Source organism: Anastrepha obliqua, chromosome 2 (assembly GCF_027943255.1).
Source record: "Anastrepha obliqua isolate idAnaObli1 chromosome 2, idAnaObli1_1.0, whole genome shotgun sequence".
NCBI lineage: Eukaryota > Metazoa > Arthropoda > Insecta > Diptera > Tephritidae > Anastrepha > Anastrepha obliqua.
The window spans coordinates 92,724,399-92,740,023 of record NC_072893.1 but is presented as its reverse complement, the minus strand read 5'-3'; the positions used below and the strand labels follow the sequence as shown (position 1 = coordinate 92,740,023).

Here is a 15,625-nt window from a genome sequence, read left to right as displayed (position 1 = left end):
TAAAGAAAAGCGGGAAATTATTGTTCTGGGAAAAAATTAATACATATCGCAACTAAAATGCAAAAGGGTCACAAGTCGAAATTTTGATATTTTTGGCCATAACTTTTCTGGGGCTTTATACATATGTACTCGTATATACAAAAACCCAACGATGGACGTTTTCGGACAAGCATAACGTTTCACCATTCAAAATTTTCAAAAGTGTGTCCAGCAAATATCGATTTTTCTAGTTGTGATCCTATTGCAATGAAAGTGGGATGTGTATCCACACATGTACATACACACTTAAAGTTTACTGTACAAATTTGTTTGGTTTTATGTAGCGTTTGAGCAGATTTAAGAATTATTTGTTAAAAAAAAAAAGGTGGCAGTGTAAAGAAAAATAATGAAAATTGTAAAATAAATTATTGAACTTGCAAACAAAATTTTATTGGAATGATAAAACAGTTAATTACGCTCCAGAAACTCAGGACATAGGTATGTATAAACTAAGTGGCAATTGTAAAAATTTAGACGCATTTGTATACAAAAAGCGCTGCTCAATCTGTTTTATTAACAAACAAAATTTTAGAAACTCGAATAAATAAAAGGATTTGTATGGAATCAGAAATGCGAATAAGTAATTTGTTTCTGGGGACTTGCAGAAAAAACTAAATACATTTGAATTTTAGTTTAGGTCATTTAGAAGGGTGTCGTAAGTGTCATTTTGTTGTTTCATACATTTTAAACGGCTTAAACAATATTTGGGAGGTTTTCAAAATACCCGTTCAAGTCATATTAGGAATTTTTACAGCGTTACAAAATAGTTGGTTGTGGTTTCGAGTCTTCTAAATATTTATTTAACCCTTAAAAACTTCAGCGCATAGAAAAGTACGCCTCTTACGACAACTTGAGAGTACCCAAATTAAAAAATGTAAAACGAAAATTGTGTTTTTTTATTATAAACGGTAATGGTGTCGTAATTTTAACCTAAATAAATAGAAATTAAATTGTAGTAAATTGTATTAAAGTAACTGTAAAATAAATATATTATTAACACTGTATAGAAATAGTAAATGCCAAAATAAGGCGGATATTTATATTTTTTTTTTTCAACTACACCTGACAATGAGAAATCAAATCGAATCGAATAATTTTTTTTTGCCATAATTTGGGCATGAAAATTTTTACTTGAAAGATTTTTTTGTAATAAAAAATAATAGCGATTTATACATACAAAAACATCTGATTATTTTATATGTAAGTACATATGTATGTATGTATGTATACGTATATTCTTCCGAAAATATTTGTTTAAAAATATGTTAACTTTTTAAAACGTCCCAAATTTTAATAGTTCTCAAAAAAATATTTCTTGACGAGCATTGCGGCAGCTTTAAAAAACCTTGTTTTCATATTCGTTTATTTTGCCAATAACTACTCCGAAATCAAGAAATGTTGCCGTCGCAAATGCAAATGCCGCCCTTTCAGCGACAACGCGGGACATTAAAAGCCTTTTTATTATCGTCAACAGTCCGATAATAGTTAGTTGGGATTTTATTTTTTGCAACAAATGGATAAACACGCATGAAAAATGATTTATGTGTGTGTTTATTTTACTTTATCTGCAGTTTGTATAATTAAGGTGATTTATTTTCGCTCTGATTTAAAACTGTTTCGGAAGCCGTCGCGGTTGACGCCGCTGTCACTTTGCAGAAATGCACACACACATATACATATACACGTATGTTCATATGTTCATATGTCTTTATGTGGCATTTCCATATACACTTCATCACTTAACCGCTCAGACAAGCTATCAAGCAGAGTCAGAATCAGTCAGTCAACCAGCCGGCCAGTCATTCATCCATCTATCCGTCCATCCAACTCAGCATCCAGGCCGCGCCACATCATGGCTGCCAATTATGCGATATGATGACGATGGCCACCGCTGTCATTGTTCCAGCTCGATCTACAGTGTAGTGAGTGTAGTGAAATTTGTTTTTGTGAAATGTAGGGGCGATTTGCACGAATTTGGGCATACACATTCACATATACAAACATATGTACGTATGGATTTATTAAATACTCGTAAAACAGTCCAACGTATTGTATATTTAAAAATTTTCGGCTTGGGGTTGTTGGTTTAAACGCGTTGCATGAGTTTCGGCTGGCAGTTGCGCGGTCAGCGGATGACCCGCCTGTGACTTTCATAGTACCAGAGGGCAGTGAAATGAAATGGAATGGAATTAAATTAAATCTAATAAAAACAAGTGAAAATATTCAACATTCATAACGCACGCACACAACTACATACATATACCATACATATCACCATATACCAAAGTGTACACATACTGCATAGCGGCCGATTTAAATTAACAAACTTATGTACAAAGTGTACGCCGCCGCGCCGCCCTAGCGGTGAGTTCCAGAGTCAGCGCATAGCGGAGCGCAGATTCGTTATTAGTGTAATGTGGGTAAACCTAGCAATACGTGCATGTGCGTTGTGTTATTGTATGTGTGTGCGCGCGCTAATAAATGTGTATGTAGGCATTTTGTATGTGGCGGAAACAGGGGCGTATTGCAACATGTGCATAAGGGTTCGCGGCTGAGCGCGTTTAAACAGTGAATGCCACTGTTGCTGTTGCCGCCATGACGACCACGACGGCTACGACGTCGGCAATGACGATTAACAATAAAAACAACAGGAATAAAAACATAAATGAATATTATTGCCTCTCTCCAATATTGCGGGGTAGTCACGGAAAATGTTGAAGCAAATATTATAGCAACATTTTAAACGTATCAGTTGTTGTTTTTGTGATTTTGAAAATATGTGCATATGTATTATAGAAGTTGCTGTAACGTTAATGTGTACAAAACTTCATAACGTAATGCTTCCTTAAAGAAATATGATTGAAACACATCCATCAATCGTTTGGTGAGATGAAAGATGACTTTAGTTGCGCTGTGTTGCAGGGGCATGTGAGTACGTACTCTATATGGATATTTATATATGTAGGTGTTTTGCTGTCCATACATACACACCTACAGCATGTGTTTTACAGCCCAAGAATCCAGTATCCTACACCCCTTCCTTCATACATACATATGTCTGTATGTACGAGTATGTATGTATATGTAAGTATGAGCGATCAAACGTTTCTGAGTATGTAAAACTGTAAATACTGGATATGTGGCCGCGCTGAAACAAAAATATTTTAAGAAACCTTTCGGTTGACTTTTATGTCACCCTGCATTTGATTGACGTTTATGCGCGCAGCAGCCAGAGCAAATGATACTGATCACTCGCGTCTTGTCGTTGCCCAGTGAACTGTTGAGTGATCGCATCGATCGTTGCCGATTATTGCTGTGCGTCTCTATATGCAGTCAGTGAAGCAATGCTTCCTTATTTACATACATATGTATGTGTGTACGTATGTATCTATGTAAATGTGTAGCAAGCACGGTCTTTCATATAGGAATACTATAAATATATTTGTACTTATGTATGTACATCTCCCACGATATGTAAGTATGTATCTTAGGAAAACATTTCTGCCTGCCACTTTTCACCAATAATATTCCAAAACTGAAAAGTGACACTAATATTGACAAGTGGAGCAAGTGTGAACTGATCGACACTATGGCAGAAAATGTGCATGGAAAATTTTCGAGTTACTATATATCTGCATGTAATGTAAATAAATAGATGAAAAGAAAAACAAACGAAATTTCTCAATGGGAAAAATTAAAAAATCACCAACGATAATCTTTTAAACAAACAAGAGTGTTAAAATATGTAGGTATGTATGTTCAGATTGCTCAACTGACAGCATCTGACTTAATGACTAAATGGAAATTGTGCTTCACACAAGAATGTTGTTCAAATTAAAAAAATTAAATGAGTTGAGATGGGCAGCACTTGAGCTCGTTCTTCTTTATATTCCTCAATTTTTCTGAGTATAACAAATGGTTTTTAAATTATTGGAAAATCAGTAGTAGCTTACTTTAGTGATTCTTGGGGTAAAATTGTGTGAGTACTATTGAAAATTACATGGCAAAGTTAACGAAACTGCTGCCCGCATAAGGCCAACAGCCGAACTCTTCACTCCAGTTTGTGGAGTCTGACTGTTAATCTATCCTTTCATTCAGGAGTTTATCGAGCAAGAAACATCCTCGTGGACTGCCAAATCTCATTCTGATTTAATCTTATGCTATAGATATATTCTTGTTTTGCGGCTTGGAAAAGTCGTTAAGGCTAATCGATGTTCTCGAAAATACTATCATTACTTAACGAGACGTTCAAATCAATAAGTTGAGAAGCACACGCTCCACTCTAAAAGCTTGCAGGAACCATCTTTGTTTCAATTGTCTGGTCGCCCGTCGTAGATCCAGTTGAGTGAATGAGGAAAAACGTCTCAAAGCTTGAACGTAGGTGGAAGAGTCTGCCAGACATCTTCTCTGTCACTGGCCGGCGTGGCATGCAACTAGGTTTAGATATTTCGGCGCATCGTTCGTGAATGATACTGATGACCTATATAGTAAGTGTCAGTGCCAGATCAGATGGTTTGTACTTAAAAACAAAATGGTTTAACGAGGAGTAGCAGGTGAACTATTACTGTGGTATCACAATGGATCGGCAACCGTGTAAGCGAGTTGGTTTAGAGACCAACTATCACTTCTACCTATCGACTTACCTTTTCTTTTTCTTCGAGCCAGCCGTTTATTTCTCGTGCTAACCGGTGCCAGTTCGACACACCAAGTGAAGCCAAGTCCTTCTCCACTTGATCTTTCCAACGCAGAGGAGGCCTTCCTCTTCCTCTGCTACCACCAGCTTGTACTGCATCGAATACTTTCAGAGCCGGAAAGTTTGTATCATTCGGACGACATAACACAGCCAACATAGCCGCTGGATCTTTATTCGCTGCGCTATGTCTATGTCGCCGTAAAGCTCTTACAGCTCATCGTTCCATCACCTGCGATAATCGCCGTCTCCAACGTGCAAAGGTCCAAAAATCTTCCGCAGAATCTTTTTCTCGAAACCCCAAGTGACGCCTCATCGGACATTGTCATTGTCCAAGCTTCTGGGCATACGTTAGGAAGGGCATGATGAGAGCTGATGAGATCAATGTAGAGTGTTAATTTTGTTCGTCGAGAGAGGACTTTACTACTCAGTTGCCTACTTAATCCAGAGTAGCACTTGTTGGAAAGAGAGATTCTCTGTTGAATTTCAAGGCTGACATTGTTATCGGTGTTAATTGTAGTTCCTAAATAAACGAAGTCTTTTACAACCTCGAAATCATAACTGTCTACAATGACGTGGGTGACGATCCGCGAGTGCCTACATACATATATATATATATATATATATATATATATAATTAGCGCGTACACCCTTTCTGGGTGTTTGGCCGAGCTCCTCCTCCTATTTGTGGTGTGCGCCTTGATGTTGTTCCACAAATGGAGGGGCCTACAGTTTCAAGCCGACTCCGAACGGCAGATATTTTTTATGAGGAGCTTTTTCATGGCAGAAATATACTCGGAGGTTTGCCATTGCCTGCCGAGGGGCGACCGCTATTAGAAAAATCTTTTTCTTAATATTGGTGTTTCACCGAGATTCGAACCGACGTTCTCACTGTGAATTCCAAATGGTAGTCACGCACCTACCCATTTGGCCACGGCGGCGTACATGCCTACCTTGTTTTAATTAGGAATTTGCTAAGATCCTTGTCTACTGCACTTCCACTGATCCCCATAGTACAGCCAGCAGACATTTCTCAGCAATCATTTTCACATCAATAGCCGCTTTCGATCTTCTTTTAGGGGTCATACTGCTCGTTTCATGGACAGCTGTTATACAAAAAAATGCATACCCACATAAGTACAGGGTTGGCCATCTTAAACTGACCCATGTGATTATTAAAAAAATATGGAAAAAGAAACATTTTTTTGTGTTTCATTGTGAAAAACATTTAATTTAGTTCAAGGAGATTCGTTTGCATCACTTTTTGAATATGATATCGCGCAAGTGGTCGCCCTTAGCACGTATTTGGATATGTACAGGGTTGGCCATCTTAAACTGACCCATGTGATTATTAAAAAAATATGGAAAAAGAAACATTTTTTTGTGTTTCATTGTGAAAAACATTTAATTTAGCTCAAGGAGATTCGTTTACATCACTTTTTGAATATGATATCGCGCAAGTGGTCGCCCTTAGCTCGTATAGCGTAATGTGCCCGTTTTTCGGCGTTTTCCATAGTTTTGGCCAGCGTCTCAGCCGATATGGCGGCTATTTCCCGTCGGATATTGGCCTTAAGTGCGCCTAGTGTCTTTGGCTTGTTGACGTAAACCTTAGATTTCAAATTACAGTAAAAAGTTATAGGGTTACTCAATGGGTCAGTTTAATATGGCCAACCCTGTATATACTTTTTCTTGCTTTTTTTCCTTCCATGTCCTATACCAAATGATATTTCAGTAGATATAGAAAATTCGCCCGAGTTTTTGCCAGTTTCTAAGAAATAATGTTAAACGGAATATAAACGTCGTTATTCACCTATTTCAAACATTAACCTCAGCACATATCTTCCTTAAATTATAAACGGAATTAAATCGGACGAAAGTTGGCTGACAAAATTCCCCGATACTATGGGATTATCTTCTGCAAAGGCTCGAGATATGGTCCACCGACTAATATCGATTTTGCGATCAATTTTCGAAAACCACAATACACCTTTCTCTCGAGAGCGAGACCATAGCTAGAAGAAGAAATAAACAGCTAATGGACTAGAAGGAAGGTACATACACTTAGCTCAACCCAGCTCAATCTTAGGTTCACTCAGGGAACTGGGTTTAGATGAGGTATTGTGTTGAGTAGATGACACAAAATATCGAAGTGCCAACCGCCAATTATTTCATCTATATGAGATTACAAACAACCAAACCGACGACGAAGTTCGTCTGACAAAATTCGTTGTGGATGCATTTATTTTTAATTTTGGCCGGTCTACAAAATCAGCTGCTAGTGAAACAGGTGAACAAATCTTCTTCGCAAACTTTGTCTCACTTGCAGAAATGCCTTCCACAATATGAACATAATATCTGAAACTGGCAATTTGAATAATCGAAAAGTTTCACAGTTAATCTTTTCGCTTTTGATGCAAATTTCGTTTTAGTTCACGAATGGTTGGACGAATATCATCCGACGACATTGATTTTGTACAACTATATAATAGTCCGAGAGTGAGAATACCTCTATTTTAGCTTGAACTAATGAGTGAACGGACAGACGCTCGATATGATAGATGAACAAGATTTATCGAGCACTTTATTATATGTTATATATAATATTAGTTTGGCGAAAAATAAATCCATTATTTTTTAGTAAAATTTTTGCGCAAATGGTTTAAATCTGTTTTAGCGTCGATCTTTAGCTCCTGAGCGGTGCTACGGCTACTAACATTCCGGTCAACTTCGATTATTTCGGCGATTTTATCGTTATTATCGACATTTTCTGTAACATCAAAAATGCCTGAACGGAATCGACGAAACCAAAACTGTACGTAATTAGCAGTTACAGTAGCAGTAGGTACCATAAACACCGAAACTGCAAAATGTACCGAATTTTCTCTCTGTTGGCTCCCATTGCAAATACCTTGTAACTCACAATTGAATGGAATTAACTAAAAATAGGAAAATAATTTGTTTAGTGTGAAAAGTCACTCCGACAACTTTAAATTATTGGGTGAATACTTTAGGAGATATCGATCACTACATTTATCTGCAGAGAAAATAATGGATTTCTTTTTCCCAAACTAATATATAATTGGCTCTTACGTCTATCCCGTTAAAATGTAGCAAATAAATGCTATTGGAAGAGGTTTTCAACACCCTAAAACTAGTTCACTATTCACTTTGAACGTATCATTTTAGTAACGCACCTTATCAAAATATGAATGTATGTAAAGGGGTTTCTTTGCTATTTTATATGCATGAGCTTTCAAAGGAACTCATCAGCGTGGAAAGTTCCGCAATGAAGGAAAATGGCTATGGCGGTCAAAGTTTTAGATATTTCTACATATTTGAAATCACTACTCAAAGTCAAACGCCCCTGGTAACTGGTGTTCGGTACATGAAGTCTAAATATCTGTAGATCTCAGTTATTATGAAAATAGTGAATGCAATGATTGATAAGCAGCAGATTCCCCTCTTTAGATCGTGTGATTTATTGTCTGTCTGTAAATCATACATATGTATGTACGTATGATTTACTAAAATTCGAGTAGAAATATGATCGTAAGGAAAATATTCACAAAAACCACGAATGGTTCGCCTTAACGAACACTTGGAAGAATCACAGCGACGCTCAACAATTATGTCATGAGTTCCACAAATAACAGCTACACAATACATACATACAAGCATACATACATACTACATATGTATATGCGCATACAAATGAAAACACAACAGACAGCATTAAATGTCACATCTACTGAATGTCTGATTACCCACTACTGGCTGCACAATATCAAGTGCCCCCCAAGTCCCACTTCCTACAGAGCTAATAGCTAATCGTGGCGCATTGCCGCATTTTATTGCAATTGCATTGCTTTAATGAATGAATGAGCAGCAGCAGCAGCAGCAACAGCAGCAATGAAGCTCATCTGTTTTTGCAAAACGCAACATTCTAATTGTTATGGGTTGCTTTGACTCTTGTTGTTGTTGTTGTAGTAATTGAAAAAAATACGAATACTACAAATTCTTTACGTATCGCAACAATTGTTGTTATTGTGATCATTTGAAATTATAATAAAAATTTGTATAAAAATACTTACAAGGAAAGCTGCAATGACAACAGACGACTGACTATAATAAATAGTGCCGGCAATAATAAGCACATACATATGCACATGGAGCGGAGTATATACGCATATATACACTTATAATGTAGGCAGAGAGGACGAGGTTGAGACACAGCACGTTGTACGCATTTTTACGAGCCAAATAGGCGATAGCGGCAACGATTTTAGTGGCGTATCTGTGCCGCTTTTGTAATAATTTTATGCCTATTTTTTATGTTTAGTCGTTTAGCGTGCAAAAAGTGCACTTTTATTACCAACAATGCATCATTTTATTTGCAACATATTCACCCACATTCATACATATATGTATACAGTTATACAGTTTCTACATATGTATGTATGTAGTTTTAACTCTGTGAAGTTAATGCATAGCTTTGTTATGTTGCCATGCGTTAGTGCCCATTACTGCTCTTTGAGTTGCCGGCTGGCGGTTGGTTAAATGTTAAGCAAATAAATGCAAAGCCAAATGAGTACTGCATAGAAGGTCTTTCTAAAGCGGCATTTAATAATCGGAAAAAAGTGCTCTTAAGCGGGTATTTAAAAAAAGTAAAACATTAATATTAAAAAAAATCTTATTTTAGTATTTTTCTTAGGAGGTTTTTACTCAAAAAGGTAAATTTACTGAGTCACTGAGTTTAAAAAGTCATATACATACGCTAAAGCTTCTCAAAATGTATAGACTTATTAACAAATTAATGACAATTTCGAAATTATTTGAGCCTGTTCTTAAGACAAAGCTGGTTTTTGCTGTGTTTAGCCTTCATGAGCCCGAATAAACGTGGCTTAATTAGTTGAAGGTTTATAATTTCAAGCTTTGCAATTTTTTCTGAGGACTTTACCGATAGCTTTAAGGTTAAGTATCAAGTAGATGCGGTCTACACTGACTTTTTGAAGGCTTATAAAGCTTTGCTAAGTAAATTAGTGTATTTCGGATTCCGTTCCACCTTCCTAACATATTTATCGATTAGGACCTGCTCAGTTGCACTGGAAAACATAACTTCCCGTCCGTTCCAGGTATCGTCTGGTGTTCCTCAAGGTAGTATATTCGGCAAATTTCTATTTGTAATTTTTATTAACGATATAAGTTCATGTTTTCACTTTTCGAAATTTCTTCTTAAAATTTACTCCGCCATGTTAAAGATTCAGTTTCATTGCAATTTGGCATAGACAGAGTTTATTCTTGGTGCGCGAAAAAAAAAAATATATATATAAATGTTTGAAGACTGACAAATGCTTTCAAGTCGGTTTTTCAAGAGAATTAAATACCATAGATTATACCTATATGTAATATTTCGGGGTATAAACTGAAAATTGTAGACCAAATGAAAGAACTCGTAGTATTTGTCGACTCTAAACAGACTAAAAATAATAATAATTGCAAAATATTGTTTTGAGCAAAATGAAAATGCACCTGGGTTCCCAATGATTCCATCGGGATATATTGCAAGATTTTGACTATTTATTTATTTTTCTTTAACTTCTTTATTTTTATAAAAATATAATTCGTACTACAACAAAAACCATGCAAATCAAAGTTTCAAACTTTCCACAAAATTTAAAATAATACTAACAGTCATCAAAATTTGCAGAAAAACTTGGAGTATGCCGGTTTATAGCCATTGTAAATGCAAACTTGAAGTTGCTCAAAAATCCTGTTGATTTTTGACAAGTTTTTTTTGCTAGCGGTCTTGTACATTTTTTCCATAAAAATAAAAATCGAGCTTTCGTTATACGGAAGAAAATGCATAACACCTCAATAAAAAAAGTATCAAAAGGTAAAGTATCAACGTAAATTTTTTGCCACTTTCAACTTGCACAATATTGTACCAAAATTAAAAGGGCTACAAACTTGCATACCCAACATTTTTCTAAAAATTCCGACTAAAAATTTTGAAATTTTGATGAAAATTTGTTAAATTTTTTATCAAACTCGAAACTTTAAGTTGTACGGTTTTTGTTATAGTGTGAATCATATTTTTATAAAAAAATAAAAAAATAGTGAAAACTTTGAAAAATGTTACGCTGCCATTATTTTGAATATAGGTGTACATATGTATGCATACATATACCTAAATGTTACTAGGTGAATTCAATAGTTATGAATACTTTACGCTAATTACTTTTAGAGCGCCATATCTGATGATGTGTGCTCTGCTTCGGGTTCTACTTTATGGCAATTTAGATATGACATTACCAGTATTCAGTTTTGTGTTTAGTAAAGCCAACGTGCAAAAATAAAAGTAAAAGCAAAAAAAATCGATGTCATTCGTATTCGATCAAATTCCTTTTTCGATATCATTACGGCCAAAAAACATTGTGCTGTTGTGTACCGAATGCAATAGTAAAGCAATGATTCCGACAATTTCGTTCTGGTATGCGAGTTGTCGAAAATGTTGGCAAAGTGAAGGAATTTGTCCAACTGGAACCAAATGTCGTTAATGTTTAGCTGATTATTTTTTGCAAACAAAAATTCAGTCATCATGCTCGATAGCGGTCGTCATGGCTCGACAGCTCCTCATTTCTTTAGCAATAAGGACCGATTATGCCACCAATGGTCAATAAACTTTCCGCATAGATTTACTTTTTTCAAAATAAATTTCCACAAGCGTTCTTCTGACGTTAAATGATTCATGATAATTTGCCTAACTTTTCTGAACAGAAATGTCAACACAGTTTGTCATTCTCAGCTGTCAAACCATAGTTATCGATATCGATAGTTCTCATGCATCTAAAAAAACACCCGAACTCAAGCCATTGTTCTTTTCAATTACTTCAATCAGATAGTACTCATAAGACGTGAGCTCTGGCCGATAAGACGGATGGTTCAACGCTGCTGTGCTTGACTTGTTTTTGTAGATACACAAGATTCACAATTCGGAAGGTGCTTGTCTTATTCCTTCAATGAGTACATCAAGAACGTTAAGGTTCTAGTGTTGAGTCATAGCTTAACCCTCAGGAGCTCAAGAAAGTTTTACAGCCTTACTTCGAACAAACAAAGGCTCCAGCTCTACTGATTTGTTTACTTAGGCGAGAGGTATTGCATTCAAAAGGGAAAGCTTGCTATTAAACAGACGGCATTCAGTGCATGCGCAGTTTTTGAACTGCAGCATCAGTTTCGTTAGTTAATAGCCGCACCTCGTATATTATACCCGTTATATCTCATTTGAGTGCTGATTGAAATTTATTACCATCGTATTCGCTACTTTCCAACACCGTTCCAAGTGTCCCACTAAATTCGTGAAAGCTTTTCATAGTCAACTGTCTCAGCAGCTGTCAACAATAATTTGGGTCAGGCGATATCATAGCTACCAACTCTCGCTTCGTAATTAGAATGCTACGATAGAGCAAATACACAAAGTGCATAATGAAAGAAAATGGTCTGGAGAAACGCGATCGATACACCGAACTACACACATACACACATACATTTGTGCGCTTAGCCACCGATCATTAATCAAAGGCAAGAAGTCTGGAAAGAACTGTAATGGCTATTGATTGGCTTTTATTCGGCGGTGACTTTGATGCTAATTGGGAGCGAACGATCGAGTGAACGATTACATGACAAATGGGGGTGACAGGAAAGAGGTCGCGTATAAGTGCGTCAACAGCGATCTTCATCAAATTGGCCGAACGCTTGAACTAAATTTTATGCGAGCTATGCAAGAGTTAGCGGCTAAGTAAGTGAGTGACATTTAGAGTTGGCATTGCAACAGAAAGAGTAGAGGCAACAGTTGCAGCAGTAATGCGCTTTGGTTGTCAGCGGCACAATTCTAATTTTAATCTAGCGTAGCGAAATTTGGCAAGCGAATTTAGAAAACTGCAACTGCTTTATTTTTTTTTTTTTTTGGACAAATGCATGTATGTATGTATGCACGAATGTTATAAACACATATGGATAGGTAAATTGGGCCCTCAGCCAACATCACTTTGCCAAAAGTCAAATTGAATGGCATTACCGTGTGAGCCCTTTAATGGATAGAAATAGTTTGTTGCGCTCATTTCGCAGCAACGCGCTTGAGTTGCAAATACAGTCAGTTTTCCTGCAATTTACTTGACTCTCCTCTCAAGGCAGGTAGAGATACACAAATACGCTAATTTTTGTATATGCGGATGATTGTATGACTTTATGTATGTTTGTGGCAAGCATATGTGGCATGCAGCGAAGGACGCAGGAACATTTGTTGCTGCACTATTTACTCCGACTTGTTGTTTTCCCACTGCATGTGCATACATATGTGTGCGCTATCTGATCTATGTACAAAAACAAAAATAGCGCACATGTCCCAGATGTTGATTATTTTCATTGTAAAACAGATTTGTAAACAAAAACTTAAATGCTCGTCTAAGCAAACATGTGCAGATGCAGATACAAATGTGCAAACATACATAGTCACACGCATACATGCATACATACAAAGGCATATATGAAAAAAGTACTAAAACTCAGAGGAAAGACGTTGGATAAAACACTTTTGTAAACATTAATGAAAATCACTTTTATTTCACGTTTTCTCTGCCAGAGTTTTTACCATATTTGTTTTAATTTCAATTCAGGCGCAATGCCTCTACGCTGGCTTTTTTTGTATGTATGCAGTATGTATACAAATACCCCTTTGGAAATTAACCGGTTTGAGTTGAAAGTGATTAACTATGTATGTATATGCAATAGGCCGGGTCGATTTGTGGGGAGGCAAAAAAATCTCCCATTGCTCTGTGAAAATCATATTCTAGGGATCAAAATAAGAAACTTTGCCGAAGGAACCATACCTCTAAAACGAATTCTGATGCCCCACAATTTGGGTCGAACTTTTTAGTTTCTTTTCTCATGTAAAGGCCAAAAATGGTAATATTTTGAAATGATTGTATGGAGAACCCCCCAGGGGAGTTCCAGGGGGTGTGCCACTGGCATGGGTGGATCGGCCGCCCAAAGTTAGTGGGGGTCGGTCATACATTTGGACTCGATTGGAGCACTCTAAATGGGTCAAAGTGGGATTTTTCGTTTGACCCAAATTGGGGGACATCAGAATTCGTTTTAGAGGTATGGTTCCTTCGGCAAAGTTTCTTATTTTGATCCCTAGAATACGATTTTCACAGAGCAATGAGCGATTTTTAAATCGACCCGCCCTAATATGCAGCCTGATCAATAGTTTTCAAAATAAAAAAAGGTAGTGCTGAATAAGGCTAAATAAAATGAGTAATGGGCGTCCCAATTTTTTTTTGTTTTATAAAATATCGAATAATATTTGGTTTATATTTCAGATCATAATAAATATATTTACCAAATATTTTATTTAGAATTGCAAAGGTTCTTTTAAATTATATAAAATGGTAAGTCTGTGTCTGAATAGAGCAGGATAATGGCAATATAATAGGAGGTGCGAGATCGTATCTTTCCCTTCCTTATCCAGATAACTTCTGCAGAAGTCATGTGTTTACACGACCTTATTCTGTACGTATCTGCCCGATTATAACAGAAATTAGTGTGCTAAGGCTATGCAGGTAATGATTTTGCAGGTAATTTGTTACGCCATCTTTCATTCAACCTTTATTAGAAGGGAAATTCCGCCTAAATTTTTCTGATTTCCATATCCATTTCTTTGAAGACGCAAAGAGTAAGAGTCATAGATATTAAACACATATATCATGGATCTAATATATCATGGATACTCAGTACTGTCAATGAATCATTATTATCCTCTACTTTTCAGAGAAGTGAACAGATGGTAATCTGAAAGCGTGAGGTTAGGATGACTTATCAATGCCAATGACCCATTCGCGGCTGTGTGAGGTCTTGCGTTGACGTTTAGCAGGAAGACTTCCTTTGTCTGGCCACGTTGAAGGGCTCCCTTTGAGTCAGATATTAATTTTAAATTATGTCTGATGGCCCTATAACACGGATGCCATAATTTGCCATGTTTGAAATTTAAGCTTTGCATATTTTAGCTGTTGGTGAAAACTTGTGGCATTACTGTCTTTTGGTTTCAGTCGTATAGCGGACAACGTCCGATGTGTTTAACGTGCGTACCTGCCGGCGACGGCCTAACCCCACGGTGCTCAAAATGGATCAATTATATTGATCAGAACCAAACTATTTGTGGTACTCATTGGTAGTGTGGCAACGACACACTAGCCGCCTTGGTAGGATTCAAGACCCATCTAAAGCTCTGTCGTTCTCTGGGTCCCGGCACCCGATTGCACAACAACTCTACATTGAACCAAACGCATTCTCCCCGATTTTGGGTATTAAACCACAGAACTGTCGCAAGCATAGGTTGGAGTGAACTCCGAGGACCCTTATTCCCCGTGGTACCGAAATTAAGTCTCGTATAGCAGACAATACAAGTTCTAACTTCGGTAACTCCATCCCATGCATCGATGGGAAAAATCACTTTTATCAAAAATATTAATTTTATATACATAAAATACAGTAGAATGTTCCTAGTTGGGTACATTTGTATGCATGAACCTATATTTGTGGAAGCGCCTCGTCTGGCCGGCTGGATATTCCTGCTGCAGCATCCACGCGAGTGCTGTATATGTATTTAAATACACATACATGCATATCTGTTTGTTTGTTTGTAAATATTTTCTAGTTCTTTTTTCAATTGTTGCTCAGTTGCAGTGCAAATGTTATTGTAGTGTTCATCAAATCGTGCCTTAGCTTGATTGCCAAAGACGTCAGTGGCGTGAGGCTGCCTGACATGACTTTTTGCCTCATTTTATGTTCGCTCTTTTATTATTTGTTGTTTTTTTTTGTCTTTGCTTATTTTTACTTTGG

General features: G+C 36.8%; 1 protein-coding gene across 2 annotated transcripts in view; it reads left to right on the top strand.

Annotated features, from left to right (window-relative positions):
- LOC129237777 (tumor necrosis factor receptor superfamily member wengen) overlaps positions 1 to 15,625 on the top strand; it is an 89,585-nt gene that overhangs the window by 711 nt on the left and 73,249 nt on the right. Inside the window, exon 2 of one of the 2 annotated variants that reach the window (XM_054872711.1) lies at positions 324 to 477. The exons of the other annotated variant lie outside the window; for it this stretch is intronic. The gene's annotated coding sequence lies outside the window, so the exon portion shown is untranslated. The remainder of the gene's footprint in view (positions 1 to 323; positions 478 to 15,625) is intronic. 2 annotated transcript variants of the gene reach the window in all.